The 15,679-nt window shown below is 33.5% G+C and overlaps 1 protein-coding gene and 1 long non-coding RNA gene across 3 annotated transcripts in view; one reads left to right on the top strand and one right to left on the bottom strand.

Moving 5' to 3' along the window:
• LOC137858226 (sodium channel protein type 1 subunit alpha) overlaps positions 1-14,098 on the bottom strand; it is a 110,359-nt gene extending 96,261 nt beyond the window's left edge. The window contains exons 1-2 of one of the 2 annotated variants that reach the window (XM_068685645.1): positions 9,947-14,098; positions 4,469-4,728 (exon numbers count right to left, since the gene is read on the bottom strand). The gene's annotated coding sequence lies outside the window, so the exon portion shown is untranslated. Of the gene's footprint in view, positions 1-4,468; positions 4,899-9,946 lie in introns of those variants that run through there. The other variant, XM_068685646.1, reaches the window with a different exon arrangement.
• The window catches only part of LOC137858228 (uncharacterized), a 120,095-nt gene that overhangs the window by 17,932 nt on the left and 86,484 nt on the right, over positions 1-15,679 (top strand). The window contains exons 2-4 of the long non-coding RNA XR_011097582.1: positions 266-461; positions 3,433-3,535; positions 4,895-5,004. This is a non-coding gene — a long non-coding RNA (uncharacterized lncRNA). The remainder of the gene's footprint in view (positions 1-265; positions 462-3,432; positions 3,536-4,894; positions 5,005-15,679) is intronic.

Genomic DNA, 15,679 nt, shown 5'->3' on the forward strand with positions numbered 1-15,679 from the left:
TACATGTTATACCACAATTGCAGAAAATAAACAAATGAAAAGCGTAGATTTCTCTATCACATTAGCTGCTTTGACTCTAAGATAAAGTGAAAATTAATAAACATGATCTCCCTGCCCTCTTCCCCTCAAAATGCAACATGCTGTTTTTACTGTCTGAACAAATAAGACATTACTGATAGCTAGTAAAATAAAACAATTTTCTAAACTAAGAAAGTCTACAATAATTGCATTTACTTCATAAACTTTTGATCACTTCTCCCTGCAGGTACTGTTACAATTTCTTCTGTTCTGAGTACAGCAGGAGCAATCACCTTCATGGACACGGGCTGAAGCGGCCACCCAACAGAACCAAAGGAGAGCACATACACAACCTGCAGAGCATGGACATGGTTGTCAGGCAAATTTCCATTACTTCAGCCTTGAGTTTGCAGTCTTATCAGATTTCAGATTCTGCAGAACTGGTAAATTTGCTTTAATGGAGTTTTGTGGTTCACATACCCTCCTACAAATTTTGACCAGTTCTACTCTTGGTTCTCCCTCAAATGTGCAAATATTTAACAGAACTGGTGAAGAACAGCACAGTAAGGTTTTGGCTCAAGTGCCACAAAGTGCCCAACCTTAGTGATCAACAGGCAATGGGGCATTCTGGTTTACTTCAGCAGATGAAAGGATTCATCTTGAAGTCCTTCTCTGGTTATCCTTTGCAGCACAGTTTTTTGTTTGTTTGTTTGTTTTTCTTCCTCTCTGATACAGACATACGAAGTCCAGATTAAAAGAAAAGAATATAGTTTTGTTTGAGACTATCCTATTTCAGCTTCTATGTTGCAACAATTACAGTTCTTTTTAACATAAAGAAATCTTTAAAATTAACTTTTAAAAGCTTAGGTGTTCAACCATTGTGGCAAACCATGAAATCAACAAAGCAAAAGTGTGTTCTATATACATAGTTAATAAAGGGCTAAGAGCAATATTTTCTTTCTGAAATAACAATGTCTGAGGAACATTTTATTTGCCAATGCATTAAGAAATTTCCCTCGATTCTTCACAGTATTCACAGTAACTGTTTCTATTTCTGGGAATGATTTCTGGAAATTGCAGTGGATGTGGGAATTGGGTAACGGAGTAATCCATCTAATATATAAGGAAAGAGCCATCCAAGATCCTCCATAGAGAAGCAGGTGAATAGGATGATCCAGGAGGCTTTTGTTGTTTCTAAACTATGTGAACGCAATGTACTGCAATCACAGAAAAGCTATACATACAATCAAGAATGTTGTCATAGAGAGCCAGTATCTGGAAAAATTACACAGATTATAGCAGTACTGAATAGAAGATTGCTTCCAACTTATTTCAATGAAAACTGGAGAAATTCTTTTAATTAAAGACTAATAGCTGTTTGCGAAAGTAAGAGAGCACATCTTTCAGATGCTGAAAAAGGATCTTCAAAAGAGGTAAATACAGTCCATTTCTACAGCAACTGGTTTTTGTCACAATTCTAATGTTTTTCTCTACTAAATTCAAATAAAAGTTGGCACTTCTGGACCGTGAAGTATCTGAATTTCTGAGAGTTCAAACGTACATGGAAAGCTTGTGAATTATAGTGTTACAGACTTAAATTTAGATGTTACATCAGATAAATGCAATTTGTAGTCTTTCTTTTTCAAATTAGCACTAACGACATACATTTGTCATCACAACATATATATATATATATCAACTACTCAAAGTGGGCAGAAATCGTCTGAGATATAAATTTATTTATAGAAACTAATAGTCTAATTTGCCTATGTGGTAGATCATAAAAAAGTGGTATTCCCATTGTTTATGCTAAACACACGTTTCTAAAATACTTTAATTCACACTCTTCCATATTGTTTACATGCTCCTCAGTTTAAGTGGCATTTCCATAACTATGAAGGAAGTACAGTCCCTTGTAGATCAGAAAACACTGGTACTGTGAGGAAAAGTGGAGATAAAAGTTTGTTAGAAACTCCAGCTGCATATTGTCATGTGCAGGAATATGTAAGTTATCAAAAGCAAGCTACTGATGTAGCCATGAATTGGGCAATACCATAAAACCACAGGAAAATACCAGGAGGAGGCAGTGACCACTAATGGTCCATATCCTGTATAATAGTGGGTTCATAACATACCATACAGATCAGAATCAATTTTTCAGCCATAAAGTGATATACCAGAATATAGTATACATAAGTACACGCAGGAAACACCATTTTCTTAGTATCCCAGTTCCAGCACCTGAAGCTTTGTGTGCTGAGAGACACTTTGCCTGTCCTGATATGAACTGTGCAAAAAATAACATTTCCAGAAAAACAACATACATTTAAAGACAATGTTTTGTGTTTTTGTTTGTTTGTTTGTTTGTTTTAAATAGATTCTTTAAACAAATAAGAAAATGCTCCCGCTCTTGAAACAGGACAACATACTAAAATACAATAGAAAACTATTTTAAAACACTTCAGGCAGCAAGAAACAAAGAACGTGAAGTACATCATTACAATAATGCATAGTGCCTACCAGTTTTGTTCTAAGCTCCTATAATATACTTTTATTTTGAGTTTGCTTGCAAGACATACTTCTGTATTCTGAACTATAAAATGTTGTCTATAAAATATTATCTGGTGTAATATATTGTATTCAATATATTATAATACATATATATATATATAAATATAATATATATATGTATATTATAACATATATATATAATATAAATTTCAAAATACCAAAACCATATCATATTTTCTTGAAGCTAACTTCTCTCTGAGAGTAGTTTATAAACTGGCCTTGTGTTTCTACTAAATCACAAAATAGATCTACCTGTTACTAAAAAAACAAAAAAGTAAAAAGTGATTAAGTAACTGATGAAGAGAAAGTTCTCTTTATCAGAAATGGCAGTTCTCTTCCAGAGAAAGAAAGCTTTTAAATATGATTAGCAAATGATTAAAAAATAAAATATTATCTTGTAATAATTAAATAAAAATTACTTATAAACAAGTGCTAAAATTGAATTCTATCAGTTATTTCTAGAACAATATGAAGAACCACTTTTTTTGGGGGGGGAGGGGTGGAGGTTAGAGTGAGCGGGACAACATGGCGTATTTAAATTAATTCCACTGTTCCCATTGAAATCTTATATTCATATAATCTTATATTAATATTCAACCTCATTTCAATTTAAAAAAAGACCTTCATATTTATTCCTAGAATGAACAAGTACCTATTAGACATGAAAATTCTGTAAATACCATATAGTCGATAGAAAATATATATATATATATATTATTTTTTTTCTGTTTTGACAGCCATTAACATAATAAATGAAATCTTGTTAGCAAACTGTTAATATAGCTGATATACATACTGACTAAACTTCATCTCAGGTAATTGTATTATTTCCCTATATTTCAGAGTTCCTTAATGGGTCTTACATTTGTAATGTTTAATTTTTACAAGTTCCCAGCTGCCATGAAGCCTCTGCAGTACTAGGGGAGGAAAAAAGTTGCTGTCCAAGGTACTGTACAAAAACATGAATTTTCTAATTACTCTTTCAAATACATCAAAAATATTTTTGAATGTATTTAATTCTAAGTGTCCTTAGCAAGCAAGCTATCCTTGTTGAAATTCCCTACATAATACTGCAGTATCAGTGCTATGCTGTTACTTTCCAGGGCCTCTTCTGCTGCATTCCAGTATAATCACACGTTCCAGCACCCAGCAATGCTCTGTATGTATAATCCGTCTGAAAAAAAATCTGTCTTTCACTACAGACTAGTATTCAACTACATGTAAATATATATAGATCTTTGAATTCTGTATGGTACATGTGAAAAAGCTACCCTCTAACATAAATCTAGCTAACATACTATCCTGGCATTCTGCAGAGCAGTCACTTGATGTAATTTTATCTGCAGTATTTGTCTTATGCATTTCAGAAGCATATAGGTTCGTGCATTAATGCAGTAAATAGGAAACAGAATCCTGGATTTAACTACTACATTCAAAAATAACCAAAGAGTGCAAGAAAATTTAATGCATTTTTTCCTTTTTGTTTAATTAATAAAAGCGTATTTTTATTTTGAAGTGTAAAACAATGCAATAGCCAAGAACTGCAGTAAAGCTCTCAGAGCTAATAGCTGTATCCAATAATGGTTTCAAACACCACCTTTAAGCAAATGGCTTTCATTCACTGTTTAATCAGTGAAATCAACAATAATCCCCATATGGCTAGAAAAGATGTTTGTTAAAAAAACCTAATTTATGATTTATTTATTTGTAATTTGTCTTAAAGCTGAGATGCTTAGAAGAGCTACTATTCTGATAATTCAATCATGCTGACAGAGCTGGTTTCACCTAGCAAATTCTCTCTGCAATTCACAGCATGGCTGACAGCTATCTGCATAGAAAAATAGCACAGTAACCATTTAAATCATGCAAAAACATTTACCCAAGAAGATGTAGCAAAGATCAGGATCCAGCTTCCAGACCCCATGAAGCATGAAGCTGAGAGAACAATCCACTAGCTTGCTCGGGCCAGCAGTGTCTCTCCTACACTTGACCTAGACTGCCTTACATAATGAGGAATCAGTGCTGTATCCTGTGTGGAGGAGCAAGCTGAATGTCATCACTGGCAGAAGTAGGGAGAACTGGCAGCAGGCAGGCTGGTAGTTAGCATGGAGATCACGAAGTCTGCTTTCCCTGAGTGCTCTGGAAGAAAGCACAGGAACAGCTCAGAAATGCTGGTGTCATTCCTCCCCTGGAATGAATGACCGGAAGGACTGAGGGTGTTACAAATGTGAGGCAGAGAGCAAGTGCAAAAGCTGCATCTGTACTTACTATCAAGGTAACAGAGCTCCTCTCACGTTGTCTACAGGATTGCATAGCTACAGCTAATAGGAGAGCAACAGCAAGGCAAAATAAGAAAGGAGAGAGGAGAGACACAGACTGCTGCTGCAGACGTTTGTCTGTATATTACTCATTGTGGTGAGTAAAAGAAAAGTATTGTTATAAGATAAAGTACTAGGATAAATTTCCAATGGGAAGATCTGTTACTTTACATAAATCTATCTGCATGCAAGTAAGTTAGTTTCTGGGGAAACAGCCATTTGATATTTGTTTCACCTGGTGTTACAGAGGTTAAACTGCTTACTCTAGAGAGATTTTGATGTGTTCAAGAAAATGATGGGTAAGATACATTCCTGATTGTGAAGATGTTTACGGTTGTTTTATATATTTTCCAGGAAGAAATCCTGGGATATTTTCTATTTTATTATTGCTTGAAACATATTAGTACTTCCTCTGTGGTGGGCACAAGAGGAGAAAAAAGTATGCAGGCTTAGCCAGCAGTTAGAAACCTACACAACTTTGTTGTCTAGAAAAAGCAGCGTTATATTAATGAAGATCATTGCTTATAACTTGTATTTCATATTTTGTTTGAATATTTTAATAGTAAGTAAAGAGCCTTAAACTCTAATAATGCATATATAAATTATTGTTGAATGAATAGTTTGAGTGGTATAGAGGGAAAGGTTTCACTAGGATAGTACAACTTATATTTTCTAGTTATATTTGAAACAGTTGTATTAGGCATGATCAAAAGTAAATTTCTAAAATCACAGATCAGTATGGTGTTGACAAAGAATATGTTACCTGCAGAATAAAAGAAAGTATGACTTAATAATACTTAATGTCATTTTATGAAAGTACTTTCCATGAAACAGTACTTATGAAAGCAAGTTTGATGCGCCTCCTTTTTTAAAGTAGATGTGATTGGGGTGAATTGATTAAATAATGAACATAATTTTCCATACAGCTCTGAAACTTGCCACAGGCTTCATTAAATGCTAGAGAAAGGAGCTCAGCAACAACATTGTGGCAACATCAAAAGACACATTGCTGAACTCAGCAAAAGTTGTAATATCACAAAGCACCCATATAAAATTATTCCTGCCTTAAAATAATAAGATGGGGAACACTGACTGGAATTTACAGAAGTTAGTTTAGGTACAGGGAGTATTACACGTAGTTATGCCATTAGCAGAGTAAACACGATTTCATCTGAAATGGGAAAAGTAAGGTGAAAGGGATAAAAAATAAATAAATTAAAAAGATATATTTTAATTATAATTTCTATTTTCTAAATAAGCATACTATGGCTTTTCCACCAAATGTGATCAAGTTAAACATTTTTTTTTTTTCTTGAAATATATCTTTCATTAGTCCATTGTGGAATATGATTTTCTCTGCTTTCTTGAGAATGTCAAAAAAAAAAAAAAAAGGAAAATCAGTAAAGACAGATCACTCAATATACTAACCGTGCAGCTAAATTGTTATTTAGAAACACACAAAAAGAAAAACAAGGGACATATCATTTGAGAGTGATTTTTTAAACAATCGTTGTATTTGAAATCAGTAACTTTTTATCTAACCACATCAGCAAATAATATCAAAAATACTTTGGTGCACTTATTCTTTCATGCATTAGTATTGGCTTCTGAGGGTTACCTACTAAAACTTTTTATAAATTCAAAAGCCATTACTTTTACTGTTGCATTTGTTAGAAAAGTGTACTAGAAAAACAAGAAAACTGTTTATACATTGGACCCAGGTTAATCAAGAGATCAAAATATCAAGACCTGTATTAGGCTATGGGAACATACAATGAGGGCTTCCTTGAACTGCAAAACTTGGTGAGTTCGCTGATCATGAACTCACTCAGAACTACAAAGCAGCCAAACTACTCTACAAAAGACAGCTCAGATGCCTCCACAGCCATGGCATAGTTAAGATATCAACACAGATATCTGCCTACAGAAAATGAAAAGTTGACTGCATCAGACAGAAAAATAAATAAACTTTATGGAATAAATTATAGGTAAACAAACCCAACGCACAGGAATTGCTATCATACTATCTAAATGAACAGACTAGCAAACTTGACTGTCAGCATTACAAAAACAATACGTAGTTTGTTTGATGTTCCAGTTTAGGCAAATATCTGTTAGACAAGTTTGATACAGCTGATTCCATCTCTGGCAAAATGATGTATCAGATAAAGCTTTTCCAGAATTATTTTCCATGATATTGCCTACAACCTATATATCTAATTGTAGAACAATTACTTAGATTCATCATATTTCTTCATAACAAGGACAAGTAAAATACAAAGCAATCACTTGTAAAAATTAAATTATTATAATTCACCTGCAACCCATAGTTTCTGTCTGGAGCATAAAAATCATTTACCTCACTCAGGATTTATCTAAGTTGTTCTGCTATTGGGCTACAAAACTTCTTGATTTATAATAGTTCTTACAAGCATTTTTGCTCTGGATTAACTTGGCCTGATCTTGTGCTGGCAAGTCAAGAATATCTTAATACAAATTAATACAATAACTGCTTTCATATAGGGCTGTTAATGAACAACTCTTTCTGAGCCAGCTGCACTGATAATGTGAGTGGTAGAGTAATGCTTGACAGCAGCAAGAAAATAAGTCTTTTATATCAGTCTCCAAACTACATTATTCTAGTGTCCCAGTAGTAGAAAGATTTCTGTCAAAGTAAGTAAGAACAGTTTAAAAGGAAAAAAATATTTTTTAAATTGTATTCTGCAAAAGGATACAAATGACTGTAGGACAAAATGGTTAGATTGGAAAAGAATTGATTAGATTTCCTATCATGCATGAGCAGAGATAAACATATAAATGTTTGAGAGTGTAACATGTGAGTTGTAGGTACAAAACAATCTTAACTTCAGCTATAGCACGTCTTATAAAGATAGTGCTAGTATCACAGAAAACTGTAACCTTACGGAATAAATTCAGGATTTTTTATGTAAAATTTGTCAGAAGTTAACAATGCTCATCTCTAACATTATCCTTACTGGCTGAGTTTACTTCAACAGGGTTCTATTGCATGCTGAAATGAGAGAAGCAGTATCTCACAGACATTATTCCTGCCAACAACCTTGAGTAAACAGGACGATTTTTTTTAGACACCTTGCTTTTAAGATGCTTGGTGCATAAATAAATCATTACTTGAGGTTTGCTCATACTAAGATAGATTCCCTTTGGGATTTGGTAAAACATTAAAATGCTCCAGTATGACTGACAGGAGAGACTTCTACAATATCTTGAGGTGCAGTTTTTTGGTTCTCCACCACCACCTTTATCCTTCACTGACCTTGCTTTCTTTTCTCAAAATAATTTCTCACTTGTGTTTCTGAACAACTTTCACAAGTGATTCAAGCCGAAATGTGTAAACAGTGGATCATAGTTTTCAAAAAATAAAACCCAATACCACAATGAAACTGTATTTAGACCTGATCTCATGTACTCTTATCAATAGACTGATTTTTTTTTCTGTATACAATAGTCCATTATCCCAGTCTCTCTGATATCATTGGAAATTTTATTTTAATGTATGTGCTACTTCAGTGAGAAAAAAAAAAAAAAAAAAAACCAACAATAAATGCACTTCTTTTTTGAACTAGGTAGCAAAAGCTTTTAATTTGTTTCTGTGAACAGTACCTAACAGGTCAAGACCATTAAACAGCATGCTAAATCTACTTTGCGTATACTTTTTATGATTTGATCCAGTCATATCACAATAACGATCATTGGCAGGCTAATGAAAAAGGAAGTTTCTTCTCCGTTACTTGACTAAACTTCATGGAGTGTGTGACTATAACCAGTACCCAAATAGGCAGAAGTAGAATTTTAAATATATTATTTTTTTTTCCTCAGATACCTTACCATTCTTGAGACTGTATTACAAAGTATTTTAAAAAGTACTAATATTTTCAGACATATTGACTACTACGTTTTAAATATGAAATGTGTTAATGTTTTCAAGTCTCCTTTCTGGACTATTCTGTTTGTTTAGTATTCTACATATTTACAAAAAGATCCCTGATTTTCCTCCAAATGCTTGAGTATTCTGGCAAATAATAGATGAAAACTGAATCCCCATATTCAGTGCAAATTCTTCAAATAGGTATCACCAATAATATAATTTTCTACATACATGAAGTTTCAGATATTTAACATTATACACAATCCTAAAATATAACTGAATAAAATATAAACCAAATAATAATAAATAAAAAAAAGTTCTAAAATTCGGTACTATTAACATTGAGTAGGTCAAGGTCACCGTAATCTTAATGGTCACACATTGTTCTTTGGCATCTTTTGCTCTGCCAATAAGACTAGGTATGATAGCCTTTTAAATTTCTTTCCCAGATTTTGATAAGATTTATAGGGCTGCTTCTTATATCCCTGAAAGTATATATATGCACTGATTTCCAAGGCCACTGTTTTTGTACTTAACTCATTACAAAACAAAACAAAACAAAACCAAAACACACACAGACACACACACAAAAAAACCCTCTGCTGTTTTGCATTTTTATGTTTTGTTTGTTTGTTTGTTTGTTTGTTTTTAATAAAACTCCCTAAACTAGCTCCTGTGAGCTGAATAGTAAGTAATAATACACATGTAGTTTTGGAAACTAAAAATTGTAAGTCATCCACAAAAACTTTTCTATACATGAACAAGTTCACAGAAAGGTCATACCCTCTAGCAACATGCAAACTGCAAAAGACATAGAAAGATCACTGTAATTCTGAATCCAAGTAGCTAATTTTTAAAGTTCTTCAGTTGACAGGGAAGGCCTGTCAAGGAAACTATATTTAGGCCTGTGTTAGGTTTTAATCTCTTTTCAGTTCTTAGAAATACTTACAGTTCTAGAAAAAAAAAAAAAAAAAAGAGTAGAATTCATATCTGGTTCTTTATAGAAAAGTGATACTTTTTGTGTTGTACTTTGCCTAAGATTTTAGAAATCTGCTTATTAACTGTAGTTAATAAGGTAGCAAAGGTGTGGGTGACTAGTCACGTGCTTTCAAAATATGTATATGTTCCTCACCAAAGATGATGTTCCTACTCCTGGATTCTGTTCCTCCTATATCCATCATTTGGATGCTGCCAGAAGATGAATTCTCTTTGATTTCTTTCTTTTAATCCCAGGAGACTGATAGTTAATTGAGCATAGCTCAATCTATAAGAGCTCAAAATTGCCTTAAAAAGCCTGTGTCTCTGGCATCTGCAGCTGTTTTCAATAGAGGACTTACTGAGCACTAATCAGAGCTTTTCAGGATGTATATTCCACATCCAAACTTTCAACATGCACACTACAGTTACCGTTCAGCCTTTTTATCCAGTGGATAAAAAGGTTAAATGGATAAAAAGGATAAATGCAGATGATGTACAGGTCTCTAGGTCAGAGCATGACTCTGCCTTTAGTTCTTCTCCATTAACCCAGAGAAAAAGACTAGTGAGAATGAAACAAGTCTTTCAGGTAAAAACCTTTTGCCTAAACATGAAACCTGTATCCATACCAAGAGATAATGATCCAAAATGCCAGATATTCCAAATCTTTGTAAGTTGTGAGAAAGCCTTCCAGAGCAGGAGGATTTAGGGTGCTGTTAGTTTTACCCTAAAAAAGCCCAGGTTCTGAGGTCAGTCCTTGGCTGACCTATATGCATTGTATTATTTATTTATATAGCATGACATTTCTTTATAGAGTCAGGCTTGTATACACATTTCACTTACAGCTTAAATGGCCCCATGTCTTGTGCTTATGAGCACTACATATAAGCTTTAAGGATTTCAACTCTGTTTAATCTAAAGAAAATTCAGTTACTCCTAGAATGCCTTCTTTTTTAAACCTTTGTTACCTGAATAATACCTCCATTTATGTAAATGCTGAACTAAAAACATGATAATTGTATAATCATCAATAGTATTTTGAATCTTACAGGACAAAGAGTCATATAACTCTGTGTTATTTTTGGACAGCTAAATTATTTTGCTTATCTTGCTCATCTTTTTGACACAGCTGTCTCTTTTTCATTCCCTCTTGTTTAAAAGTAAACTGAATGTCCTTGTGAGCCACTGTTTGGTTTGCTGTCAGGCAGACTAAAAATAAAATTAACAACAAATTGACCGAAGCAGTATGTAAATAGCTGTGTGTTTTAACGACATTAGAATTCTATGTTTGTCTCTTTTGGATTGATTCAACACTCCCTCAAACAATGAGATCTCACAAAAATCTGTTGCAGAAATTCCCCTTTCCTCAGCCACTTCTACTGAGTGGCTCTTCAAGATTCAGCTATAGCTATAATCAAATCACTAACTGGAGGTCAGCGAAGGAAAATGCTTTGCCTACTTTTTCCAGATCACCTCAGCTGAATTCAGCAATTTCTGTTATTTATGACACTTTAATAAAACAAAATTATTTATTGCATAGTTAGTTCTTCAAATTTTTTATTATTATTATTATTTTTATTGTTATTGGAACCTGTGGTAATGTGACCTTGAGAAAACAAGTTTCTCCTCTTGATCCTTCACACTGCAGTACTAGTGTGCCTATTACAGCCCTGTCAGAGACCACATTCCTCCTGAAAATCAGTATCTCAATTTACATCAGTTCTGGGTCATTTTCTTCCAAAATGCAAATTTTGGTATCCTTGTGTCTAAAGGTGGAAGTAATGCAATGCAAACCTATCTGCTCTCTTATCTCAGAAGAACTGACTGAAGCCAGCTAAAAGCTCCAAGTCTAAATGGAGTCACATGGGAAGGAGATTGAGCTCTATCCCACAAGAGATGTGAGGATTCCTGTGGTATACTTAAATAGAAAAGTTAATAGAACTCTCTGCCTATAACCACAGCTCTGTGGTCTCAAGCCTTCCTCCAGGATTTCTATTTTGATTTACTGTCTTTCTGGAAATAGTGGGTTTCCCACTAAATTTTCCACAAACCTACTCCAACACTCAGAGACCAGGATCAAGTCATTTTTTCTTGCCCTCCCCTCCCTTTTCTTTTTCTCCAAGGGCAAGTGATTGCTAGGTGAAAGGCATCAAGATGTCCTATGCTGCAGGATAGGAAGAGAAATGCCCTTGAAAACTTTTATCTGCTGAGCTGCAGCCGCAAGCCTGACAATCACTTTAAAGCTGATTTCATGAACAAGGTACAGCTGGCTAATTCCCGCTATTCCTTCAGACTACAGGTGCATTCCAAAAACTAAATCCCAGTGGCAAATTTATATCACCTCAAAGGAATTCAGAGAAAAAGGAAAAAATAGAATACAGCTGACTAATCTGTGCATCAGGGAGAAGTTCTTTTGTGACCTCTAAAGGACACAATTTTATTACAGTCATCTTAAAACAGAACTATCCATATTAGTCGTAAGAAAATATTCTTTTAAGTTGAAATGAATTGAAAAATTGCTAAGCTAACAAATTTCAAAGTTGAATTGAACAGCTTAAGCCTTATTTGCTTTGAATGTGAATTAAAGTCCCAGACCAGTGGTATTTCCTTTTGTGTTAAGCTGTTCCAAAATTTATTTACAATAAATTGCATTTTACAAGGTGGATATATCTACAATGAACTGCTGGCTGTTATGTTATATTACTTTGTTGACAGACATGCTGAGAAGTCCCAGCATAATATATTCTCCAGCAGTCATATGGGCTTTTTAATTTTCTCTTCAGAAAATTCATAATTTTAATTCCTTAATCCTGGATAAATCTCGTTGCTACTACCTCAAAACATTTTTGCGGCTCCCACATAAAATATTAGATCTCCAAAATGTTTCTTGAACAAAATGCAGAATATTCTGAGGAGACCTGATGGGATGCCTGATACCTGATACCTGATACCATGCTCATGTCCCTGCTTCCACTCACTGCTTCCCATTCTGTTCATCACAGGATCACATCAACCTTCTTTCCCAGACCATTTACTTTAAGTCCGTTTTTGTCTTTTGAATATTTTATTTATTTATTTATCCATTCCATTTGAAAATGAAATTTTCTATTCTGCTTTCTGAAGTCCCAATTGTTGTATCTTACATTTGGCTAAACACAAACATAGTGGTTAACTTAAATTGTTAAAGCAGACTACCCAGCTTGCTCTGAAATAGCAACCTTTTTGACCTTGTTCTTTTTTCATTTCATCTATAAACTTTACCACCAAAAACATTACAGTATTGTTTATATAACTGACAAAAGTACTAAATAAACCAAATCAAGAACTTATTCATAGGGGGATCCTTCCTAGAAATACCACTTAATTACATCTTCTCATTACTAATATTTAAAATTTATTAGTCCAGGCTTAGCACACATAATATATTCCCTATTATTTTCAAATAAAGTAAGTGCTTAACAAGGTAATACTTAGAGCCTTAAAACAACAACAACAACTATCCTTCTACATTTTCCTGTTTAAACACATCTATGATCTAGTCAAAAAATAATAATTTGACAAGATTTATCTTTATGTTGATTACTGTAGTTACAGCTTTAGCCTCTAAACATTTTTTCTTGCTCAAGTCCAAAATTCTTCAGTATTTTACCTAGAATTGACATGCATGTAACTAATCAATAGTTCTTTCAAATGTAATTTTTAAAATGTATAAATTTGGAGTAAGATTGGTGATCCTCCATTGGCAGTTCCAAATTTCACAGTTACTGGGGCTTGCTATAGTTAATGAATAATAATACTGTTCTTCAAGCCTTCAGTGCTTAATCTTCTTTATTTCAGCTTTTGATATACAGTCATAAAATGGAGTCCATACCTGATATGTCAACATTCAGTGTCCAGAATACCAAAGATAAAATTATTTAATATTGCTCTCCTTTTCTTCTCATTTGTGTTAAGGATGTGTTGCTTAACTGCATTCTGCTATTCCGGTAAAATGTAATCTGCCCGTAACATTCACAAGGATTACTGTTAGTGTACACTTACTTTTGAACCACACTGAAAATGCTCACAAATGTCTTTGGGAATCACAGACTTTATTTTTGGTATCATTTGGGCACATATCTATCTATATATCATGAGTGCCTGTGCTCACTGAATGCCACCCCATTTGGAATAGCATAACTGCCTTTAGTGAAACATGTCAGTTTCTTAAAATGTCAATAGTAGGAAAACATTTTCTGTATTTTTAGCAATCTTTTAACTGAGATTTGAAAATGAAAACAAGGAGAAGCTGCAGGCCTATGCAAGTCAGACACGACTGAGATATGACTCCTGACTTTGGAGCTGAAGGATCCTCTACTTTCCAAATTGTATTAGTGATTCTGTTAATGTTTCAAATATTTTAAAATTTTAATTGCAAAGATTTTTTTTTGAAATGAAAAGTTCTCTTCTGGTTTTACTTTCGTAAAAACTATGCAAATATATTGTTCTGGTCCTATTATAAACCCTTGAAAGCTAATGTTCTGGACATTGCCATCATAAGCAGCAGATGAAGTGTCTGAAAGAAAATTCATTTTTGCGATTTGCTTTTCAATGCAATAAAATTATAAATGAAATGAGGGGTGGGTTGGTTGGTTTTGGTGCCTCCCAGGAGATGCAGAACAGCAGCATTTTTTGAATCTCTTCACATCCAAAACACAACCAGAGGGCACCACAAAAATGCCTGAAACTCATGAAACAACTCAAGAGCAGTATGAAAAATGGTCTTTCCTAAATGGAATCACACTGAAAAGTACAGTTCCAGCTATTTAGGATACATTGGTAATGCTTACATTCATTCAAATGCTTGTCTATCTTGCTTTTCATACTTTATATCCAACAGAATCCTGAAGTCTTAGAATCACAATTTTCTTTGACTAGGAATAGTCACTAGAATACATTAAACTTTAGGAACATTTCCAAGATTCCATCATCATTTTCCCCAGAATATAACCTTCCTATTTCCAAATATCTTTACAGTCTACCTGCTATGAATATATCAGTATTAGGGAAAGATTAATCACAGAATCTCAGGATAAATGGAGAATAAAGCATTTTCTGCATTTTTTGTGGTGATGAGAATTCATTGTTTATATAGGTTGAGATTTCTTGCCTGCAGAGACAAGGAGCTCTGCAGAGCTATTGCAGGCCAAGAGCTATTGATCTTAGCTTCTTATTGAAAAGAAACAAGAGGGAATTGAAATAAATATAGACATATAATGTGACAGTCTCCCAAGGGATCTTAAGTTTGTAATAACAACAAGAAAAATAATTACTAAAGCTGACTTAGATAATTTTGACCAAAATCCTGCAAGTATATTGTTAAAAAAATGATTAATTTTGTGAAAGAAAACTAATGATTTTTTAAAAAAGATAATAAAACCTCTCATCTAGAACATTATCTTGCTCATTGAAACACTTTCAGATGGGGGGAATTAGTTTTCCTTCCTAAATAATAATAATAATAAATAGAATAAATAGTTTAATAAAATGCAATATATAATACAGTACAAAAATATGATTTTGTTTTTATTAATATACAAATCTTAGAATTTTATTGGTTTTGGTAAACTAAAATTCCCGAGCTTACTATTGAAAAAAAATGCATAAAACTATGTACGGATTTTTCCTCTATTGCTGTGGCTCAGTTTTCATCTGTGGTTCAAAGTTTTTGCTACTGAAATGTTAACTGCTTCTTAAGGTATTCATAGTATGCAGCCATGTGAAGCTGCCTACTTCACTGCTTTTACTGCTGAAATTAGATTGCATTTACATCCTAAAATAAAAAGTGATTGCAAACATGATTTTTTAAATTAATTTTTTTTTTCAATTTGGCAGAGAAAGCAAAATGAAA

Source organism: Anas acuta, chromosome 6 (assembly GCF_963932015.1).
Source record: "Anas acuta chromosome 6, bAnaAcu1.1, whole genome shotgun sequence".
Taxonomy (NCBI): Eukaryota; Metazoa; Chordata; class Aves; order Anseriformes; family Anatidae; genus Anas; species Anas acuta.